The following is a 24,618-nucleotide window of genomic DNA, read 5'->3' on the forward strand; positions in this document are numbered from 1 at the left end:
GGATGCTTATATTTCTTTCTTCCAATGTCCCATCTGTTCTTCTACAGCACACACACTAATGTATAAACTTCCCTTCCTGGAGCCCCTGCTCTTTGATCCTGAGCCCGTCTGCTGGCATGATTTGGCCCATCTGGCGCTGTGCCCCTTATGCCCTCTTCTGTGTTTTCCCTGCACAAGGAAGGGGAGATGAAGGGAGTGTGAAAAAGAAAGGAAGAATTGTAACTTTGCACCTGCACATGAGAGCTGTCTGGAGGCTAAACTGCACATTACAATGTGGGGAATTTACCTGGAAATAGTTCCTGTTGGCATGTATCTGAGTCAAACACAACTATATCGACTTCAAAATTCACCAGCTTCTCTCTCAGGGCTGCCATAAAACAGCAAACACTTCAAAAGTGGCCTCACTACCCAGAGTCCCTTGCTGCTCTGACATCACTTGCTGCCTGTTTTCACAGCTGTTTCTCCCAGTAATTCGCTCTTCCGCTACAGGGTGTAAGACTGACACGAGTGTATAAATGTGTGAAGGAGGGGGGTGTTTATGTCTGACGGGCTATGTCTCAATTAGACTAGGTTAGACTAGGTTAAACAGTATAAATATTCTCCTTTTTGCACTGATGGATCGTAACCAGGTTGTAAATAGAGCTTTAAAAGTCCATAGCATGAAAAAAACAACAAAAAAAAAAAAACATGTCAAGAAAGTACTCAGTACTGAGAGATCTGCCATTCTTGTTGATCATTCCAAAAATTTGTCTAGCCATGCTCGATACAAGTGTTTTCCAGGAGGAAGTACAGAACCCAGATCTGTTGGATATTTCTCATATCATGTAATTAATAAAGGTTAACTGAGAGAAGTAGTAGCGTTTTTACTGTACTCCATCAACAAACACGTAGGAGAAGAACCTAAAGAGAATGGTAAAAAATATGAGTGTGGAACAGTACCTGGTTAATTAGGAAAGTTGGATATTAGTACCTGCCTGTTTTAATACTGTGGGAAGAAGTCCCTGTTCTTTATTACTTGTGCATTTTTTAAGGTTATTCTCCAACATTACGCTCCTTGATTTTCTTTGTCCCATAATCTTCAGGATCTTTAAAGAAATTTAATATGACTTGCTGCATCCAAAATCAAGATGCCTTGCTTGTACAGCTCAACGATCTTGCCAAAGACAGAAAGCTTTTTTGCCTTTACCATCGGAGCGGTTGTGACAGTGTGGCATAATTTTTGCTGAATTTTTCAGTGATGCACCATCCACGTTGCACCTTACCTGTACTGTGGGCTTTGTCCAGCCAGTAAAAGACAGTCTTACTTTGACTCTTATTTGTTGCACTATCCTCCTTTTTCTTTTCCTCTTTTCCTTCGATAATGTCTTCTAGAGTTTCTTTTTTGCTGAATCATCCACAGTGTATGTTAAAAATGGCCAGTGTGTTGATATTTGCTTGCAAGCATCTGACGCGGTGCAAGAGAAACTCTGCTACAACTTCACATGGCATCCCTGAAGAAAAAGTTGATAGTGTGGTTTCTCAGCCTCGGGAAGCTACTGGGCAGCGACAGCTCCAAAAATGTGCATAATAGATTTCACTGTGCCATTAAACAAGTCCAGAACGCAAAGTTTTAAGGTCGGAAAGTTACATAGTGGTCTTTAAACTTTTGATCGGTGTGTTTAAATGTGGTTTTCAACAAACTGTCTACACTCTATTTTTTTGTTTCTTGCTCCTGTTTTGAAGCTCTACCCTGCTCTTAAGATTTGATCAGGAGTATGAAGGTGTGTTTGTTGGCATAGCCACAAACAGACTTAACACGCTGTTCAAATAAAAGATGTGGCTCACCATCCTCCATGTGAGATGCAGAGATTTTGTCATCTAAATGTGTGTTTGACTAATTGTTGGGGTTTTGTGATCCACAGAAGCATAAGTCACTGGTTACTGACATTTCCTCCCCTTTCTCTTTCACAAAACACTTCACAAGAACTCTAATTATGTAAGACACAACATGCAAAACCGTGATTCAACTTCCTACTTTTGTACCCTCATCAAAATTTTCAATGCAATGTCGATTAAACTAAATAAGGCAGTGTATTGCTCAGCATTCCTAAAATCGAAGATTCAGCTCAAAATCAAACCATGTAAATGGCATAATTTAACCAACAGCTAAACGTCTTTAGTGTAAAATCTTATCAAGAAACAAAACAAGTGTAATCATACTGCGTTACGTTTGTTGGACAATTCACGCTAAGGCCACCCAACTGCTCCATATGAGGAGAAATACTAGAGCATATTTCTCTTTGCACTCCATTACCATGACTGAAACAAAACCACCTGGCCTGCTTTGATTACTTCACTACTTACCAAGCTTTCAATATGAGTCTATTGGAACCTGATGTGTTTTGAAGCCAGCTCTTAAGGCAATGCTACTTAAGTTTCTGACCTTAAAAACAGTTTCTGACTTGTTTTGATGGCACACTGACATTCATTATGCACATTCCTGGAGCTATTGTTGCGCAGCACCATGCCAAGGTTAAGAAATTGATTTACAACTTTGTGTTCTAGCCTACTTCCAAAGCATCAGCTGTGTTTTGCTTTGAAGCATACTGTGGCTGATGCCGGATGGAAACAGTTAGCCTTCGTTAGGGGGTGCCAAAGTTTAGTTGTGTTGCTTTAACGCAGTTCTATTAGCCTTACTTAGATTAATTTATGAAATTTTTAAAATAAATTTGTTTTAACAAAGCTTAATACAGATTAATAAAGTACTTTTTCATTAGTTGGTCTTGCAAAAATAAGAAATAAATTGAGATTAAAGCAACAACAGTTATAAAGGCCTTGTAATCCGAGTATTTTAAAATCCAATGGAAATACACATAAATTTCTCAGTATATTCGACAAATATTACTAACATTACGGTACCATTTTATGGCACCTTAGTCCATCAATAGTTAAATAAAAAGAATTACACTTAAATTATTGACACATGTTGTGTAAGTAAAGGAACAAGAACAAAATTAAATGCATTTATTTAATTAGACGAAGAAAATATAATGAAAGACATTTAAGTGTTTTGAACAAGAGTAACTAAAGAGGCATTCAAAGGAGTGCAGATCCAAAACCAGTTCTGAAATTTTTGGTGGCTATTTTTTGCTTAATGGCACCATGGTGCTTGCCTGCAAATAGTTTTACCTCAAACTTTACAAGCTCTCTTTCTGAGGCAACCGCACCCCCCTGAATTCTTCTGTCCATTTCAAAGAACACTGGCAACAAGATAGCAAGTACAGTCTCTATAATGGTGGCATTCAGTTCTCTCCATTCTTAGAACATCTTGCTCTTTCAGCTACAAATATATAATTTGCCAGAGGCATAACTACCAAACTATTTTGCACAAAGCATTGGATAACGCAGCTAAAATAAGGATTCCAAAAACCCATCATACTGCGTGCCAAATCTGGACAGCACCATGACAACCAAAAGGGAATCTCACTCCTGTTCTGCTCCCTCCCTGTGGTCTGACGTCAGCCTGTGGGTCAACCAGCCCCGGCATGGTGGGGATTCCCATTATGTCACTGGTCACTTGGGAAAGGAAGGAGGGAGAGACACTGCTGTCACCCCCCCATCCCCCCGAATGATAATGAAGACTAAGAGGCTGCTGTCACACGGGAGATGTTGGCGAGCCTTGTTGAGGAATGGCTGTCAGCTTGGCTCTGAATATCGCCACAGTGGACTGTTACAGCCTTGTGGGGCTACGTCACCCCGATGAAGTGTGAGACAACTATGCTGAAGGCCTTGGCTTCATGGCCTCAGTGTGACGGTTTTCACAATGCATAAAGATAAGCCTTCAGGACCCATTAGGTCACTGCAGAAACAAAGTGATATTATAAGACCCTCTTTTTGATCCACTACGACCAAGACGAGGCAGTGTTTAATAAAAATGTAATTCATTAGAGATGAATGAGGTTAAAAAAAATGTTACATGAAAAGAAGTGCACACATGTAATATATAATTTCTTTCAGCTTTCTATAGATTTATTTGTCTTCTATTAATTCTCAATACACTGATAGGCTAATAGTTCCCTCTATAGACTAGCAGTAAAAAGAGACCCACTTTCTCCTAGACTATATGTAATAAACTTCTATCGGTTTAGATTTGTAAGGTTTTTTCAAACAATGCATACCCAAAGCAGTTTAGTTGTGTAGATTAAACACCAGGTGAGCAATATTATTATTATTGGGTTTGAAAACTGGCTAATGTGGGAAAAACAGCACAGAGATTGTGAAGAATTTTGATTAACCAAAGGTTTCTACCAAGACTTTTTATGGGAATGTATGTTGAGTATGTCCTGAGGAGGGCTTTGAATTTGTTGTGCAAAAACCAAACAAAGTCTGCAGAGGCTGTCAGTTAATCGGCAGTCATGCTCACTCTCTTGTAAGCCTGGCTGTACAAAAAAATTAAAACTATTTATTCACTTCCTGTTGCTTTTATCACTTCTTTTTTCCTTTTTCTTGGGACCTCCATATCTAATGAGGCCAAGGCAACAGTTTTTGTGCTGAAATCATGCTGCAAAACACTTCACGAACCCATTCAGTCTTTAAATTAATCACACTAAGAGTCTGTATGTTTCATAAACTGCATCGTATTCACATAGTGCAGCTGTCAGCAGATCGGGGAGGATTTTATATCCCCAATGGAGCTTGTTAACTTTGTCTAATGCCAAGTTCCTTAGCAGACTTAACCCCCACATATCGATGTACATAGTTCTTCATGTGCAACACATCTAAAAACTGTTGAATTATCTTTATGCTTGAAGGGCAAAATATGCTTTAAGGGGCAAAAAATGCTTAAAGTTTTGTTATGATCTCATCAACCCAAGTTGTTGCTTATTTTTCAGCTAGAAAATAGCTGTCATCATTTCTTTTTTGAACCCAGTTTATGGATCAGTCTGTGTTACTTGCGGATGCAGTGTAAAAAAAAAAAATTTGCAGCATTTTTGTTTTTTGCAAGAAAATTTATGTCTGTCAGGAGAAACATGAGGAACTGGGTTAGAAATGAGACCTGCTGCCAAAATGTCCTTATGTGACTCAAACAGCAGGCCACGCCAGGACATAAACAGTTGTTTTCTAATTAGTTTTGTCACTTCAGTACTGCAAATAAAACTTGACATTTAGTGAAACAAATACAACATAATTTATATTCTAAATCCACCTTAAAGCCATCAAGTCTATCTCCAGTGATTGCCATGTGTAGACAGAGAGGATTGAGTGCAGAGCAAAAGCAGACATCTGAAAAGATGGGACAGAGGAGTTTACTCAGGAAGCCACTATGGCTTTGGGGAAATCAGAGGAAAGAAGGTTGCAGAGTTAGCAGCAGAACAAGCAGGCTGAGAATGACCAGGAATCATAGATATGATAGGAATGACGGAAAGAGAATAAGACAAGAGCAACTACAAAGAGAAGGAAGGAAAGTGAAAGCAGCACTTGTAGCCATGGATGAATGGGTTTCTATTACACCTTTTGTCTAATAATAATAATAATAGTATATTTTATTTATATAGCACTTTTCAGAAAACCCAGAGACACTTTCCAAGAGATAAAAACATGACCAAAATACAAGCAAAATACTTGAATGTGGCACGGTCTTTGGTGTTTCTGATGTATCGTGGGAGAGAGTGGGGACAAGGACAGAAAAGGCCTACCCCCCCAGGCTCGATGTGGTCCTAGGAATTAGCAAACCGAAGGATACAGGAAGGGCTGTAGGGGTGGAACATGTCCTTATGAGTGCTTAATAAGTAAGCAGAAGGATTTTGAATTTAATGCGGGATGGAATAGGGAGCCAGTGAAAGTTTTGGAGGACAGGGGTGATGTGGTCTCGGGAAACGAGTGTGGATGAGGAGGTGGGCAGCAGAGTTTTGAATGTAATGGAGTCTATTGAGGAGGTTGGTGGTCGGGCCATAAAGGATGCTATTGCAGTAATCTATGTGGGATGTTATGAAGGCTGCAGGGAAAGACAGAGGTAGGGTGGAGGCGGGCGATGTTTTTAAGGTGTTTTAGTGACAAGTCTTACATGTTGGGTCAAGGTGATTTTTGTGTTGAAAGTGAGTTATTTAGCTTTAATCATCTTCCCATCAACTCCCTACAATATGATTTTTAGTTTAGACTTTTTAGAACTTAATCCTTCTTTAAATTTGACCCCATACTTGTCTGGTGTGTACTTGGACTTCTTAATGCTTCAGAAGCCTTCACCGAACAGTTGTATTTGTACTGAGTATACAAGACAAACAGGTGGACTATTTACGTCTGAAGGCAAATGGTTGTACTAGATTTTATTTAGTGGTATAAGATTACACACGGGCTGAATATAAACACGTTGCCCCTTTTTCAGACTCATTTGTAAAAACATTTTGAAAACATTTCTTTCCATGTCTACTTTTGTGTTGGTCTGTCACATAAAATACTAATTAATTACAATGAAGTTTGTAGTTGTAACATAAGAAAATGTGTAAAAGTTGGGGTATTAATACTTTTTCAAAGTACTGTACAGTACTCCAGTAACATCAAATCAATGGTGCCCTAACATTACAGACATTTATATAAAATGTGTAGAAGATATCTCTTTTCTGAGATACTGTTGTTCAGACTTTGTCTAAAACAGTCAGGACTGAATTGTTCTGCTAGACAAAATTCTGCATACTACATATATTTAAAACTTTATTGCTATCTCTAAACAGTTGATTTTGGACTTGTGGACCAGGAGCTCTTTTATTGTAGAAAAATGGATGTGGCATCATACAATGTATTTATACAAGGGGAGATCTTTTATTTTAACAGGAAGGATGGAGAAATGTGAGGAAATATATAATTCTGGGTTCTTTTTCTTTCGGTAAACAGACTTCTGAGGGTAAAAACTGCTTCATAAGTTATTATTTATTGATATATGTTTATATTATATATATATATTTAAAAAGATACTCATTAAATTGACAAAACATGCTTATATTATAGATATCAGCTCACTCCTTTATTTGTAAATAACTGTGTGCTACAAATATTTGCTTACAAGTTGTTCTTGCATCATGACAAACTTGTACAAACGCACACTTTAAACAGATGACAGCTGGAACTGCTTATGGTGTCATCAGATTGGCTCATACTGGACATTTTTTACCATCTTCTGCGTAAAATGCACAGGTGTGTGGTCCAAAACATATACAGGAAACCTCTAAAAGTTTTTAAAAGCTAGTATTAACACATGAAGACCATCTGCTGTAAGAGTATTATATGTAAGTAACTCATATTCATGCATAATGATGGTTAAGCACTTAGTAATTAGATTTCTACACTCATACTAGAGCTAAACAGCCATTTCCCTCGCTAGTCAGATGGCGCCACCTGCCATTTAGGGGCCACAAACTAACCAGCCACTTTTTTTAGCATCTTTTAGCTCGTGCTGCCCCCTGCAGGCTGAAACAGAAACTGCAGAGTCCTGCAGATGAACACTGATGCACAGCAGAGCAAACACCAGGGGGCAAAAATGAGCTTAGTGCACAAAACTAAGGCAGCCAATATAAAAAGTTTAGTCCAGAGGCCTTGCTTTACTTTGCTTTCACCACTTAATCTGAATTGTTTCTCCATCATAATTTTCTGTTACAGATGTCAATGTTTAGCTTATCTGGAGGTTAAGAGCTATAAGAAAGCTTATGAAGAGTAAATATATATTTTGAACTCATTTAAACATTTCATAGTCATTTCTAAAGTGTAATTTAACCTGTCTTCACATCATTTGACTTTATTTTATGTCTGCAGATATTACCACACTCATCTCCCAGAGTCAGTGTTACCCCTGAGGCTTTCCTGCCTCCATCTCCTCAGGAATGTCTGTGGATCCCACCTGTAACGCAGACAGACACTAATGTTTTCTATGGAGGACGTTCGCTGATCGCATGGAGGGAAACACTGCTCGAGGAAATGATATTGTGACAAGCCTCCTATTCAATTCACTTCAATGTTCAGCTGAAAAAAAATCCTTTGTTTTCCAAACTTTTTGGCAAGCAGCTGCAGCTTCGCAGATCCCAGGTGTTCTTCCGTTTATGCATGTACATGCAAACACCTACGCTCACACCTTTCTGCTTGTATTGGAATGAGATAAAATTTTAATGACCCTTCTGGGAAAGCCGGGCATCTTTCTACATATGCCAAGGCCAAAATACCCACACACACATAGCGGTGGCAGGTGGATGTTTGGCCAGAATTGGACGAACTGGGGCTGTAATGACCAAAGCAGGGCAGATTGAAAAACCACACCCCGGCAGGGACGGCAGAGTGCCTCAAATGGGAGAAACAGGTGACCTGCTTTGTGTGTGTGTTAGTGGGATTCTTCTTGTGTAAGGTAATGGCTGGCTAAAGGAGACATACTGGGTTAACTGGGCAAGTGAGTGCTAATAAAAAGAGGAAAAAGGGGCTAATGACAGGTCAACAGGAAGCCAGTTTTTTATATCCTTGCCTCTTTTTTAGATATTAAACTATCAGTGGAGCTTTTATCTGCTGCAACTGCCATAAAAATGATTTGTATTCACAAAAACTAAGCTAACATACATGTCCATAAGCATATAAGCACGATTACATGCAGAAATATACACACACCCACTTATCCACACAGTAGCTCACATGCTATCAAAGCCCTTATTGTTCCCCTTCTTATCACTTTCCCCTTTGCTGTTTTCCCTTCCTGCACTCTCTTACCTGTCCTTATCTCCCCTCCCTTTCATCTCGGGAGAGGCCTCTGAGGACCAGAGACAAAGAGAACAGCTAGGAAGAAAGAAGGAGCACCAACAAGGGGGCATGAGAAGAGAGAGGAGATGAGGAGAAACCGAGAGGAGACGGAGAGTAGGCCGCCTTATCGGAGATGACACACACACACAGAAAACACACATATACGTGTGCACACAGGGGCCATTGTTCAATGGTTTTGCTGCGGGGCCCTGTGATCACACAGGCTGAGAATGATGAACGTGTGGCCCCCTCTTTCTTCCTCGCTCCTCCTTTCATCTCTTCCTGACTTGTCTCCTGATGCTCAAAGGAGCCCTCTTCCTCCTTGTCTTTCTGAGCTCCTTCAGTCCCTCATCAACTTGAGATCCCCCCCCCAAAAGAAAAAGAAAAGGCATTAGCGGACGCCAGTCAAGCCTGAAGCAGCGTAAGTGCACATATTTACTGCTGAGATGGCTCCAGGAGGAATTAAGTGTCTTACTTCAACTGTGTTAAGACAGCTTGATCTTCCTGACAGCTTCAGATAGATTATAAGCTGAATGCAATCTTAAAAAGATTAGCAATTAGTAAAGATGATGTTACAGGAAGCTTTTACATAAAATATATCTTGCACGGCTTACTTTACTCAAAAAACACAAGCTAAGTTTTCCGGCATGTTTGAATTAGCTTTTGAAAAATGTAAAAAAAAACAACAAAAAACAATGGAAATCCTAAAACTTCCACTGAAGTGAAAGAAGTTAACACACTCACTTGAGGTGGAGAACCGTATGCTGACAGGATAACAGCTTTTAGTAGAGGCAATCTCAATGCAGGGATATTAAGATTGTGAAACCAGTGTCAATCCCATTTCTCCAGTCTATGATTGAATCTATCCTCCAAGATGGCAAGACTTGCCCCCACAGAGCAGGTTTTATAGGACTACCTCAAAAATATGGGACATTTGGTTAACTTATGAATAATCCTGGTTACTAGCATGGGGTGAAGGTGCCAGGTTGTTGTGGCTGTGGTTGTTCCACGTGCTAGTGAGGCCCGTGTTTGTTAAATGAATAAATTGTTGAATTTCCAATGTGTCTTGTTTCTTTAGACTTTAATCATCCAATCAAAAGAACGACAAAAAACAAGAGATGATAGCAGAATAATTTATTGGGCATTGGCAGAGGAAATTTGTGGGGTTTTCATGGGGTGCAACCCACATACACAACTCGACTGCTCATCCCTTACAAATGTGGAACCATTTAAAAAGGGAAATAAAGGGGGTGGGGGGTGATCTATTGACCAGGTGTCTCAGCTGGCTGTATTGCTGGAAGGCTGCTGCACTTTGGGGGGTTGGGCTGGGGGAGACATTGGGTCTAGGGCCTGCTCCTCTCCTGCTGGCTTGGGCCATCTTCCAGGGTTGGTGGCTGGGGGAAGTAGGGGCAGGGTGTGTGCTAGGCCAGGGTTGGGGGTAGAGGGACAGGAGGGGAAGGAGTATTGGGTTCCTTGGGCCCTGTGCTCCATTCATGTCTGGGGGGGCGGACGCATGGCGGGGTCGGAGGCGACTGTCCTTGGCTCCGTGGCTGAGGGGGGCTCTGGCTGGGGCGGATGTGTGACCGTCCTGGAGGCGAGCTGGCTGGGGTACAGGCTTGTCTCCTGGGATGGCTCTGATCTTTGTGGCGGCCCAATCACATTTGCAGAATCACTAATCACGATTCATTCCTGTTATTTACTAACCTGCATGCTGAGACAGTCACTGTGTCGTGTTGTGGGTTTAAACACCAAAGAAAGTTTTGTTTACGTTTTTCTTTGTGTTGCTGATGTTTTCGTTGTTGTGACAGATTTTTTTTTCTACCGCTTGTCTGTCTTTTTATAGGTCCTGCTGAAGATTGTCAGTTTTGTTTTCTTAAAGATGTTGCAGGTGTTTTTTTTTCCTTACAGTTGAAGCTGCTGGTTGTCAGATTATTTTTCTGCTAATATTGAACAGCTGATGTTATTACCTTACATCTGGTATAACTTCTCTCTCTTTTTTTTGTCTCTTCACTCTTTTACTTCTTTCTTTTGTTTACTTTCTCCTTTCTTACCCCCTCAACCCTATTGTCAGGTCAAGCATAAATATGTAAAATTAGCAACAGACAAATTGAAAAATCAAGAATAATACATAAATTGTCAACATGGGGCCTTCTGTCCATAAAGCTTTTCTTCGCAAAGCAGAACCAGAAGCTGGACCATCATTCTGCTTGCTGTGATGCTGGACAGGACAAGGTAAAAAGAAAAAGATGAAAGAAAAAAAAAGGATAGCACAGAACTGTAAGAGCACAAACTGTACATTACATGAAACCCTCACTTCATACTCTTCTCGTAATCTCATGCTTTATTTTTTGCCTCTTGTGTTTTTTTCAGAAATGGATTTCTTAACAACTGGTTCTTGTTATGGATCCCGACAGGCTTTCCAACAGCATGAGATTAATTGCCAAGAAGCATTGTTACAAAAAGACATAACTAAGCAAACACAAAGATCCTTTTTAACATGTTTAAACTTTGACACTTTGAAGCTAATTTGAATCACTATATATAGTACATAAGACATGTTTTCTGGGGTAAATAAATTTACTGTGAGATAGAAAAGAAAAATAATAAGAAACTTATCCCAGAACTCAGACAGGATTGTCAACTTGTTCAACTCGGAACCAGTTCAAAGACCTGGATCCACGCATGCTTGGCTAAACTCTCGGCTCACTTTGTGTACAAGTCTGACAACATTTGATCTTTTTATTAGCTTGTTGAAATTTTAATCAGCATTTAAACAATGACCGATGCATGGCCGTCAATGTTTTGGTCCAAATAAACTGGCTGTAGCAAAAGCTCCATAACATTGGCCACTGCCCCTAAAAGCTAAATCAACAGATAACAGATAAAAGCACTGAAGTGGTTTTAATCTTCTTGTGGCAGCAAAGAGGTTTGACGTGCGAGTTATAAAACAAGGCAAAAGGTTTTAGCTTTGACACTAATGGCAAGAGTTCAGCCATTTCCTTGGATCCACAAGTCTAAGCTAGCTTGACGTTGACAAAGTATCAAATTAGCTTCCAAGGAAACAGGTAGTTGCAGCTATGAGATCTTATTTCTTGTAAATACCAAGAGAAAATGTTTTGGAACAATAATGGCGTCAATGCATATTCAACTCTTACCTCGTCTTACCACATGAATGTTCTTTTTTATTAGATACTTTATATTTGTCAAGTTGAAGCAGGCCATTTTTCTTAGTCTGAAGTGCAACAACAAGACTCCATCTTGCTTTTGAAAAATAGTTATACCGTCAGTATAATGCTGTCAGCACTTGTAAAAAACACCAGTAGAGCTCACTGAATCCCTGACAGTTTAATAGGAAATGCCAGCAGACTTGAACAATGTCAGATTGTGCAAATTCCACACAATACACCAGCTGAAAGTAGTCCACAGGTGAAATGCGGCATCCAATTCCTCATTGTTTTGACATTCGCTTACCCCTGTTGCCATGAAGACAGCAGCATCTCCAATCTCCAAATTCCCAATCTCTATCATGATGGACAGGAAGTGGTATGTGAGGTTTGTGTGAAGTGTCCTAGCGCCAAGATGTCCGACGGGGCTTAACCTGTCCTATTTCCCAGCAGCCCCTGACCCCTGGGCTAAGACATCTTAACCTTTTAACTCTCCACTGACAGGACTTGCTTTCATCATAGTCTGAGAAATGGCCTTGTGGTTGGATGGGAGGGTGTTTCAGGTTTTTAGACTAAAGGTGGGAAGTTGCTTAGGTGATGTGGATTAGGAGAAAGATCTCACATCAGTTTTTCTAGGTTGAGGCTTTTTACGTATAGATGAAAAGATACACTCAGGATTTAATTTGCTGAGCATTGTTGGCTGTGAATCAAGGTTTTGGAGATGCAATTGGACACACTCTTAAAAAGCAACCATAAGGTGTTAGAATATGTTAATGGTACAGTTTTAAGTATTTCAAGATGAATTTGTGCAGCCTAAAAACTTTTGTTTAATCAATATTACAAGAAACAACTTTTTTTTGTTGAATTTCAGGAATGCCTTTGCAGATATAATCATAGCCAAAGCCACAAAATCACAGCTGAAATCAAAACCCAATCAACTTTTAAGTGGTTTCCATTCTTGGAAATTCACTTTTTCTTTATGCTGTCTTTTGGTCTACTTAAAAGTCATATAACCCTCATTCCAGCTTGATTGTTTAGACGTTGACAGTTTCGTTGGAAATGCAACAACAGCTTTCATGTAAATAAGTACATTTATTTAATAGCACTTTAATAGCACTTTCCTCAGATAAAAATCACAATTAAAGAACAAATAACACTACGACTGGCCTGACTCCGTCCTCTTTGATTGGCAGGATGTGTCGGGAATCTCTAGAGAACGTTTCAGCATGCTTAGTTGGAAAACGCTAGTGTTTCCATGGTGAGGGCTCACAGGGAGATAGGCCCCTTTTATCCTCACTGCTTTCAGATCGCACTGAGGTAGCCCCAGTGGTATGGCTTAACACTTAACAAGCTACCTGGAAAGTATGTGTGACTGTAAGCTGTGTGTGCGGGCAAACCTTCACCATGGAGACCGCAAAATGTTATGTGTGTGTGTATTTTAGAGGGGGGGTAAGAGAGAATCTGTGTGTGATTACGCAATCAAGATCTTTGACCTCCGACCCTCGGCCTTAGCCAACTGGAGCCTGTTTTTTGCCATGCACTTAGCGGTAAAGGCTAAGTGTTGGAAGCCATTTTTGACCTTTTAGCGCCAGGCTGGTTGTGTACATAGAAGAACACAGAGCATGTCTGTGATGTCATTGCAGTGAAGCACTGTGAAATATCCAAGTCAGCAGAAAACCTTTAATGTTTTCTTAGTGCGGTGCTGCATACGGACCTGCCTCTGGATGTGTGTGTAGAATGAGATTGTCCTTAATAATCTGAGAGCTAAGGCTTTTGCACATTCTATACAATGAAGAGGCTCTGAAGCGATCCCACTCAAAGTTGGTTTAAGGTGGTAAAATGGGCTAAACTGCTCCGACTAGACACCAAAGGGTTCATGCAGTAGCAGACACTGCTACAATCAGTGCAAATAAGCTTAAAATTTACATGTAACTTTAACATCTTAACAACCACCAGAAGAATTCTTGACGTTAATGACCCCCTGACAATCAATTTGCATTTGTACAATGGCATACATCACTGAACACAATTTATTCCTTATACTGTAAACTCAAACTCACATACAGCTGATGTGTTGTCCTGCAGGTTTAAACACTGATAGCTACTGTTATGTTGTTTATTTTTTGCTCTTGTAGTTGTTGTTGCGATTGTTTTTCTTAGTTTGTCTTTTTATAGGTGCTCCTGATGATTGTTTGCTTTGTTTTCTTACAGAGGCTGTAGGATATTTTCTGTTAAGGCGTGGTAGCTGGTTGTCTGGTGCCACTGTTGTTGGAATTGCTTTCTAACTGGTTTAAAACTTTGCTACCTCTGGTAATGGAAACATTAAATTTAGAAAAAGAACGATAAAATAGGATGCATTTTAGAGTGAAATGAGAATATTTTATGTCTATGCTCCTAAAAGACCTTTATTTTGACCGATAAATAATGATGATGCCACTTCCTTACAAGCTTTTTACCTATTAGATAGTTTATTGACAATAATGTCTAATTAGGAGCAGCCAAAAATTGACAAGGGACAAGGAAATTATCTGTCTGAAAAGAGGAAAAATAAAGGTCTCCTATGGTTGGAATAAAGCAAAGAAGGCAGTTTTTATGCACTGTGGTGCCAAAAACAGGCATAGTTGGAGTTGTTTTATTTAAGGTAACATAGTTGTTTTTTAATAGTAACATAGATAACTGTAAAAATGCCTGGAGATATAAGTATAAATATGTTAATAGTTTTTTTTTTTTTTTTTTCCTTTTAGGTTGTTTCAATTCGAATATTTTTTCTCCACAAAGCCAAGACTTGAGAGAATGATATGCAGATGAGAAAATCTTGATCTGTGTGTCATTTCTACAACATACAGTTAGTATAAATTCTCTTTTGCTGTTTTGGTTTGTCTTTATGATGCTGTTTTTATTAATACATTGCCTTTATTTTAGCCTAATAATATGATAATAGAGGCTATCCTGACAAGCTTATATCTGTATGTTAACTGTGATTAAAAATGCTACAGTTTTATTTGCATTTTTACATAAAACAAAACAAAACAGCAAAAAAAAAAAAAAAAAAAAAAAAAAAAAAGGCTTGGAGTTTTAAGGATTATTTTAGCAGATTTTGTTCCATGTTGCTTTTACTTTGTCTTCTTTTCAGGAATCTAGGCATATATTTTGGTCACCATCTTATGATATAGACAGAAAGATTAGATTTTTTTCTTACTACATCAGAGTAAATTTCTTATTACATAGTTTTAACACTTATGTGAACAAAATATATATATATATTTCTTTTTTTACTTTCTATTAAATTGGCTAAATGTTACCGTGGGGAATTGCATAGATTGGTAAAAATAAAAATGTATTTAAACTTTTTTGATTGTGAAGCAGCAAACTAAAAGACTGTAAAAACCTTTATAACACGAGTATGTGCTTGACTACGAGTTTGCTGATTCTTGTATATAGTAATGCTACATATACAGAACGTACACTCCAGGTCCACCCCTTCCCAGAAACTGCTGTGCATTGATCGGAGGGCCTTTAGCCTGCGTTTAGCCACATACACATGAACGAGGCAAGCAGAGAATGCTGCTTCTTGTATTCTTTTAGAGCCATGTTGATGATTCTCATGACAAAGTGCTAAAGTTGGCGCCGCTCAAACAGCTGCTGTCCAAAGTAAATCTAGAACTGCCAATTGAGTTGCATGCAGTGTTTGTTTTCAGAGAGGCACCTAGATATGATTTCAGATTTTTTTTTCAGTGTCAGGAGTGCATATTTGTGTCAGCGGAGCCTGCACATGCATTTTTTTTATTAGTAATCATGTTCATGCATGCTTATGCTGATGGCAGTATGTGGGAATATATTATCTGGAGCCATTAGTGAGGAATGAACAAGCGCTAACTTTCTTCAATGAAGGGGTTCGACTTGAAGTCATCCTTTAACAGCGGGGCCTCGCTGTACCTGCTGACCCCTTTTTCTTTAGTGTTACCTGGATACCAGGCCACTGTTTTTCTAACAGCGTTGTACCTCTACCACCAGCTCCTCACCGCTACTTTCTGCAGAAGGATCAGCTTGATTACCTTGCATTTATGGTACCGGTGGCTTTCTGGCTGGTCTTTGTTCCAGAGGTGAAATTTGCTGACAGTGACTTTATGAAAAGGAAATTCTTACACAGCAAACAGAAAAATATGATGGGAATTTAACACCAAGCAGAATCCAGAGTAAAAAACAAAAAGTTTTTAAACATTTTAAACTTCCATATTAATAATTAGGCTGCTTTCGATCATTCCTTGTGTTTTCCTAACAGATGTGGGTGAGACTGATAAGCATCTCTTGTGCCATCTGTATGTAAACTGTTTCTCATGCTCACTTCTGCAAGCTGGCCAGTGCACCTGGCGGTGGAGTTGGTAGGCCCTGCCAGTGTGCACAAAACCCTGGACACCATGCAGTCACACCGACACACCCACTTGGACAGCAACAGCTATTTTTACTCGGTCACATATCCACTTCAAACACATTCACCTCACCCGCCAAACATTCCACACCAACAAGTGAGGACTTTGTACTTTGACGCTGCTCTGCCTTCACCAGTGCTGGGAAGTCTATACGGACATCATCACAACCCTCTTTGCCAACGTGACCGCCTCTGAAGACGGCCCTGTCGCTCTGTTGTAAAATGCCCCTCAGTGAAATGGAGGGGATGGGAAAGGGGAGGGAGACTAAAGCTGGTACAATCTGCATGTATTTCAAGATTTCTCTAAATTTGACTGGTCATAATGAAACAAAAGAAAATCTCTGGCTGAGATCAGGGATCACTTTTACACGTTTGGCTTTTCTGATGAGGACTAATGATTAAAGTGGATGTTAATGTTTCAAATGACATAAGATTCACGTCACTAGAAGGACACACCGTTGTAGTAGACCTGAGTCATTAGTTTTAGGTGACGGCATCCTCTCATCTTTACTAGACTGTATAACTACATCTACAATATGTGTCTCATGTTCGGCTTTGGTGGGATGTTAAATTTGTTTTAGTTGGCATTAAAGATCTCAGCCCTTATAAAGATTACTCTAAGTGTATGTGTGTGTGTTCTTGTGCATGCCTTGGCTCTCTGTTTTTCTAAGAAACCCAATCAGTGAGCTGCCAGGCTATCATCGAGTACCTAAGCATTCCAGTTATTTCAGATAATGGAGATGACGCAAGCCTGTTGACAGTGAGCAGAGAGTTTAAAACGAGGAGACTGAATTATGATATCAGATACTGTGATGTGATAAGCGATTTACTGTAATTTGCACTGAGACACGTCACCAAAATTGGTCAATAGCACTGAAACACGACAAATGTTTACTTTAAATGTTCCTGTACTCACATATGGATAAAGACTTTTTTACCACACAAACTTAAGAGTTTAATACTTTTTGTGTCTGCACTTAAAGAATTAAGAACAATTAAAATACTTAGAAACCTGTTTTCATCAAGGTAAATATTCCAGTAACTTGAAAGATTTAAAAGGTGTGCCCACATCAGTAAAGTTTAAAGTGACACAACATAAGCTGACAACCTTAAAGCTTTGTGCTTCTGACTCATTTTATGGTACACTGACATTCATTATTCCTAAAGCTGTTGTTGCTCTGCAGCATCCTGTAGCTCAGAAACCATGCTTCAGAACTTTGTTTTTCCCAGCCTGGAACATTACGTTACATTTATCTCTTGCTTAACAGCACCTCATAACAGATGTCAACACAATGGCTGTTTCGAAAGTGCACCAAGGCTGATTCATCAAAGAAATGCAAGAGGACATTAACAAAGGAAGATGACTTTTACTGGCTGGAGAAAGCTCAGAGAGGAGAAAGGATGCAAACCAGATGCTAAATTAACCTTTGTTAAGTGGAGCGAAAACCTGACAAAGTTCAGTTGTGTTGCTTTAACATTTTAAATTATTTATATTCATTTGTTTAATTAATCAAGTAACATAATGTTCATTACAGATTAATTAATCAATAATGATCAGTTGATTAATTGTTGATCTTTAAAGAAATGGACAAAATGAGGCAAAATAGTGGGAGAAGGGTTTTTTTATCCTAGTATTTTAGAATACAAGAATACTACTCACAAAAGCTTAGGAATAACAACCTAAAATGTGCTGTAAATGCTACAGGTTAACTTAATTTGACTTCCTATGATGTTTGAATGCACATCTACAACTTTCTGTGTTTGAATATTTATTGCGTAGCATGTTGTTCTTGAACAAGGTGATTAACCCACCCCCCCCAAAAAAAGAAAGGAAAAAAAATTAAAACAACGACCTTAACTATAAATTGATCACTAAATGTTCTGGTTTAATGACAACTTGTTTTTAAAAAACAGTCCTCTTTTGGGGTATTTTAACCCAAAAAGTGATTAAAATTGAAATAAAAGTGCAAACCTGTCAGTTTTGATACTTAAAAGCTTTACAAGTGTTGTGTGTATAAGTAAAACTAGAACCAAAGTACATGATATTGACAATAAAAAAATAATGAAAGACATTTGACTGTTATAAACATGATTTTTGTTATTATTCTATTGTTGTCATGTTATTACATGATTAAAAAAGATGAAAGAAATGATCTTATTTATAAGGTGTGCATAAAAGTACAGTAAAATCTTTTGTTTTTAGTTACAGTTGCTGCTGTTCAAAGCAGTGCAGATCCAGAACGGGTCTTTACATTTTTTGGTGTGTCCATAGCGTACTATGTTTGTAACAGTCTGTCTTTACATGTAAAATTATAGTATTAGCACACATGCAGCTTACAGCCTGCAATTACTCTTCTCTGAAGAGTAAGGAAGGAAGTGCCAAAACCAGGTACCTCATTCTCAAAATCTCCGAAGCTGCAGGTGGAATATAACAGGCAACAGTCTGGATCTCCAGCCTGGATCAGCTCATGTGCTGCCACTTCAAGGTTACCATGTATGTAAGGAGGAAGACAGATGACATAAAGTGCAGCTGTGGTAACGTAACCTGCTTTCATTACAAGCTGCATTTCAAAACGGTGGAATTAGTCCATCAGCAGGAGAATCATCTGGGAGGCAGAATAACTGTCACAGTGGAGATACCAATCACCACTTCAGATCTCAACTTTCAAGCTACCACTTATTTTTTTTATAAATGGCCAGGAAAATGGTAAATAGATGTTGAATTTTAATGGAACTTGCAAAATGTTTAAAAAGGCAAATACTGGGTTTATACAATACTTTACTGGACGCCTTCTCATCTAATAGCTCTTTGGGAATCACCTTGCTGGTCCAAGAAAAACATTTTACGCCTGTCAAACACTATTATCTTTGGCATATTTTCAGAAATGCAGCAAAAGAGACGAACAGATGATGTGTCTTTGCAAAGTGCCAAAGCAAACCATTTTAAATTTGTTACATGTGAACAAAACAATGGTTTAATTCAGAATTAGTTGCATGTTTTACCCTTGAATGATTCAGTGTAAAGTGGCTTGTAACCATGGTTGGTTACAAGAAATGGACCAAAAATGGTTGAAAAAGCAACAACTATCCATATAAAAACATTCAAACACTTTCAGAAAGCTTGGAGAACTATTGCTCAAGGCTACTATCAAAGATAACAAGAAAGTCTGGATTCTGCAAAGGAAAATATTTAGACACGAGGAATGGCCTTAAGACTTTAGCACAGTACTGCATCTGTTACGTCACAGACAAGCAGCTGGAACGAACCATCTCCTAGTCTTGGTTGATCAACGCCCTGCTAAATACAACTTAATCAGAAACACACTGAGCCCCCTTTTCAATATGAAGTGAATTTGCAGCATTAAAACAATTTAACAACATCCATCTGATACTCACACATGTACGCACACATGAGATCAGGTTTAGTACACAGTGTGGCTATTTGTCCTTCAGCTACGGTGTAAATTACCGCCATGCTGCCTCTTAGCAGCTTTTTTGTATTTAGAGCTGTGCCTTGAGGTGGAAGTAGAGATTATGAGAATTAAAATACATTTCCACTGCTTAATCCTACATCTGGATAAGGTCCTCAAGATAGATTATTAACGTGATATTGCAAGGGGCAAAAGAAAATTTAAAATGACTTGCAGAGGTGATGGCAACGGAGGGAATCCAAATAAAAACAAACCAGTAAAATGTCAGTAAAAGAAAATATCTGATTGCCTTCATTTACATTTCCTCCTCTCCAAGGACTCTTTTCCACTTCATTTCAACTTCAGATTCAGCCTCGATAGCTGTTCTTGTTTAACACGTCACTGACAGTGTGCAGCACTAAGCTTCTTTTAAAACATCAGCAACTGGGGTGAAGCCTCGCTGGCACAAATGATGTTGATGAAGTACTAGTCTTTTTGTTACTCATTTGTCCCCCTGTGTTTGCCTTCCCGTCATCCATGGCAATATTTTTGAACCCATTAGTCCTAAGAGACGAGTCTGGTTTGCGCAATCAGCAAAAAACATGAAAAACATGACAATAAAAATATTGTCTGAAACCTCAATTTGCTTACTCCAAAACAGGAAACTTCTTGCTTTGATTATCACCAGCCTCAAAAACATAGAAGAAAGAAAACATCATTATAAATCTGCCCATTTCCCAGCCGTTTTCCATCAAAAGATGATTGACGGTATGCAGACTCATTGGTTCACATCACCAAATTACCCCTCTGACGTCCCCTAATCATTGCACAGTAATCATTTACATGCATGTTATCTTATGAGTAACTGTGTGACAAATCAGACATGAAGGCTGCGGATGACCTCTGCCTGCCTGACCCTGCCGACCTCCTCCGCTGCATATCTTGCAGCGAGCGGCTCATTGTTCACTCCCGTCTGATTTCAACATGTGGTTGCGTTCATGTGTCAGGCTGTGCGTTTTGGCGCTGAGCTTTTGGTTGTTATGTCTCGACCGAGTTCAGCGCCTGTTCTCGGACGTGTTATGTACAGTTGCATGTGTTCTGGTCACGTCTTGCTCAACACTGCATTCCCTATGTCTCTTCTACATCTGACTGGCTTCATGTTTCTCTTCGCTAATGCTTTCTCTGCTGAGCTCTCGACTGTTTTTTATCCACCTTATTCCTCTTTCTAACCTGGCGGTTAGATTCTATGAACTTCTCTTATTTGCTCACGCTTTACCACTTTTCTTTTAGACTTCCCCTACTGTGTTGACTCTGCTTTTCTTCAATTATGAGTGCAGGTACAGTACAGCTTGAGGTCATATAAATAAAATATTATGTAATCACACACAGGCATCCTTCAGCTCCCTCTGCGTTACACTGGTTAGTAATCCATCGACGTCAAAGATGTGACTGAGCTGTCAGGACAGTGTGTACATGTGTGCATGTGGAACAATTATGAAATGTGAAGGTTACAAGAAGAGTGTTTGTGGAGAGGATGGAGACGTAATTGTTTATAGATGAGGAACAGATCATTGTGACTCAGTCTGATGGTCCCAATCACACACACTGATCTCCAGGGTTTCCCTAAACCTCAACTTATTCATTACTATTCGGTCTTGTTTTAAGTGAACTGCAAAATGGTTCAGCATTTCTTTGACATGAAGAGCATATTCCTCAAAATTCAAGAGCCATTTCTGTCAGAGGCAATTCTTTTTGTTGCAAGTGTTTTTTTTTTATTCTTTTAAGAATAAACTAAACAAAATAGATTTACAGTTGTAGCTGGGCTCCAAGTATGAGAAGCTAGTCTAGAAAGCTCCCAAAGCGCTTATATTTCATATATTTTCCCCCTTTGCACAGCATAAGAACCATGTATTTCATGAACCCTTTTAAGTTAAGTTTAAGTTGCATTTCTTGGATGAATCTGTGGAACATTAAGTTGTCAAACAGACTTAATGCAGGACATTTAAAGGCAAAAACCAGAAAACCAGACAAATCTGTCGGCAGTCAATCAAGTCTAACTCGAAACTTAAAGCAGCACAAGAGAAGTGTGTGAACCTTAAATACGAACCATTGTAATGTGAACTGACATTCATAATGCAAATTCATAGGCCTGGAACTGGCCTGTGGTGATGGGAGCTGTTGAGGTCTTTTTACTTCACATTACCATGTAGGACTGGGTGATGAATAATTTATTGATTAATTCAAATTATCTGTTCATCATTAATTGTTTTTGTGATTTTTTTTTTCTCCCCCTTTAATCTGCACCAACAACACTGAGTGTCAGTTATGTGAAGCTGGTTCGGTTTTGTGGTGTCGGACTCAGAAGCAGTAATGACACATTTCTAAATCCGTGTAGGCTGTTTCCACAAAAGGTGGCAAAACAGATTTATTTCAGCACGTCAGTAGGCATACGGCTGAGTGGGAGAAATGACTGCATTCAAGTGAGCAGACACGAAATTTGCTCAGTCGCCTGATTATATTGGAACTAATCTTCAAGCTGTTTATGTTTACTTCCACAGAGTAAAGTCCACCCACTTTGATTCTGGTTAAACTGGTGTAAATGAGGACCGGTTTGCTAGATGTGACTAAGGTTTTGAGATTCCAGAACAGACCCAGACCCAGAAAGGTGTTTGTCTGAAAGTAATAGCACAGGTCTTTCACGCCAGCAGGGAACCTAATTCTGAACAAGCCGGGACATTCATACCGAAAAAAATGTTTGTCTGAACCTGAAAAGTCAGTTCTCAATGGCCACCAAATCAGTGGTGGTTTTTCAGGAACCTTGATGTTAACACTGGACTAAGGCTCGGTTCATAAGTAATAACTTATTAGCTCTATAGTTTATTGTTAATGAAGTTGCCGATATGCAGGTTAATAATTGAATTATACTAAAATGAAAAGATTAGGATAATTTCCCCTCTGCTCTGTACAATATGTGAATATGATAAGCAAGCTCAGGCATTGATTGCCAGTATTTAAATGAAAACTGTTTATACGCCAGATATTTACTTTAATGGTCTGCATCATAATGAAAAATACACAAAATCACAGCAGTATATTGACCTGCATATGTCAGACTGAAATAACCTCAATGTCTCCACCTCACAGATGAAGCCTCAGTTAGATTTTCAGCTAGTTTTATGGGCTCATTATTAAATCATATTAAATCATAAAGATTTTGCAGTTGTAAATGAATGGTTGCACATAATCTCAAAGTTTGCATCTGTAAATCAAGCTTGTCACCCTGTAAAAACAATCTGCCTGAAAAGTTTAAGCTTAAAAAAGTGCAAAAAAGTGTTTCCATGGTTGTATAAAAGATTTGTATTAGTCGGAAAACCCTGTTCACTAATGCAAAGCACAAAACTGCATGTGAGACTCTGAAGTTGTGGTTGTGAGTTTTGTTCATATCTTTACACTTCTATCTGATTGGATAGTGACAAATCAAACTATCCAGTCAGAGAGCAGACAGCTTCCCATCCTTCTGCACCGCTACAAGCTCTTAAAGGGGAGAAGAACAATTTTAAAGATGGGTGATGGTGCGACCAGAGTGGGTTATTAAATGACACTGGATGCGGACAATTTCTGTGACAAAAGAAATTGTAACATTATCAGACAAAATTAGATGAATCAGTCTAAGTGTGGAGCTGCAAACTGAATGCTATAAACTGTTGGCTCCTTTTCTTTTTCTGTCTTTTTCTTTCTTCTTTTCTGCAGCTGAGGAGGAGAAGGGAGACAGAGGACCATACCGTCTTCACAGCAGGACAAGGGAACGAGCATGTGCAACACGACTGGAATTAAATTAAGCGGAATGAACGTACACATGATCGAGGAATTATTCAATTTGGATTAAAAATCTGAATAAACCAGCCAGAATGGCCATTTTCATTCAGAATTTCGTGCTTACATGGTCATTTTAAAGAGGATTTAAGTTTTATTTTGAATTAAAGAGAAATTAAAACTCTCATGTAAAAGTATGGCTAGTATGGATAATATCTACTTTTCCAAAACCAACAGAAAAGTTCTTTACTAGCAGGACATCGTACTGTTAATTAGCTTTTATCCATACTGTCTTTCAAGTTCTGGCTCTATGCTGAGGACTGATCTGGAGCTGCAGGAGCTTGATGGAAACTTTCACAGACAAGACACTGTGTTTGTTTTAAGAGCCTTAAATATTGTCTATTATAACACTGCTGTGTATTTTTCTGCCATGGTATCAACAATAACCTCCTCTATTGTTGCCATGTTCATTGTCTTGCTTACACCCTACAAATTTGACAACTCTATATGGTTTGAGTTCTCTGCCCCTAGTGGTATTATAGTAAAGCACACAAACAGCTATTTGAATAATTACACTCAAAATGGAGCCATTTGTCAAAGCAAACGCAAGGTTAAACAACTATATTTTTGGCCTTAGCTAGCATTATCAACAATTCCATGGAAACAACAGAGTGTGTTCAGCCAGGAGCTTTATCAAGTCGCTGCAAGATGGAAAGGTACAGAAAGTCTTCTGCCAAAGGCCATCACCCTCCAAAACAGTATGACTGACAATTATTTTAAAAAATGAGAAAAGAAAATATTCTACAAATTATTAATCCCCTAAGGACGAAAATACAAAGTATTTTTCATGTCATTTCAATGTGTGTTTAAATGCATAAAAATTTACAAGGAATTACTACTCTGCCTTTGGAGAGGTTTTTAAACACCAAGAAGTTAAAGGATTCATGAAAATGTGAATTTAGTGAAATTAACATGAAAAAGACAAGAATAATTCTTTCAAACTAATGAATGCAGCAAACAGTCCACTAGTTGCAACATTCATTTTATATTCCAG

The sequence above is a fragment of the Melanotaenia boesemani genome, chromosome 24 (genome assembly GCF_017639745.1).
Source record: "Melanotaenia boesemani isolate fMelBoe1 chromosome 24, fMelBoe1.pri, whole genome shotgun sequence".
Taxonomy (NCBI): Eukaryota; Metazoa; Chordata; class Actinopteri; order Atheriniformes; family Melanotaeniidae; genus Melanotaenia; species Melanotaenia boesemani.